Below are 369 nucleotides of genomic sequence, written 5' to 3' on the forward strand. Positions count from 1 at the left end.
AATGAATCTTTTTATTGAAGGATAAAAATAAATAAATAAATAAATAAATAAATAAATCGGCCTGGACCTCCTAATTCCTATGTATATGCTAGCAACAACATAATGGTGGCTATCAATCAATATAGATTGATCCGAAATCTTATTCACATCCAATATAGCACCTATGGATAGCTAAGAAATGCATCAATATAAGGAAAAAAAAAAAAGGAAAACCTCAGCTAAATGTTTACTTTTACTTATTAAGGTAATACTTTCTCCTAGACCCTCACCTCTCTGAGTTTGCACTTCTCTTTGAACCTACCTTCAGCCGCCATTTTCGCTATGCAACCATGAACCATAGGGGTGAAACAAGCCCGGGTTGGGCCGGGT

The sequence above is a fragment of the Macadamia integrifolia genome, unplaced genomic scaffold, assembly GCF_013358625.1.
Source record: "Macadamia integrifolia cultivar HAES 741 unplaced genomic scaffold, SCU_Mint_v3 scaffold1006, whole genome shotgun sequence".
In the NCBI taxonomy this organism is placed as follows: domain Eukaryota; kingdom Viridiplantae; phylum Streptophyta; class Magnoliopsida; order Proteales; family Proteaceae; genus Macadamia; species Macadamia integrifolia.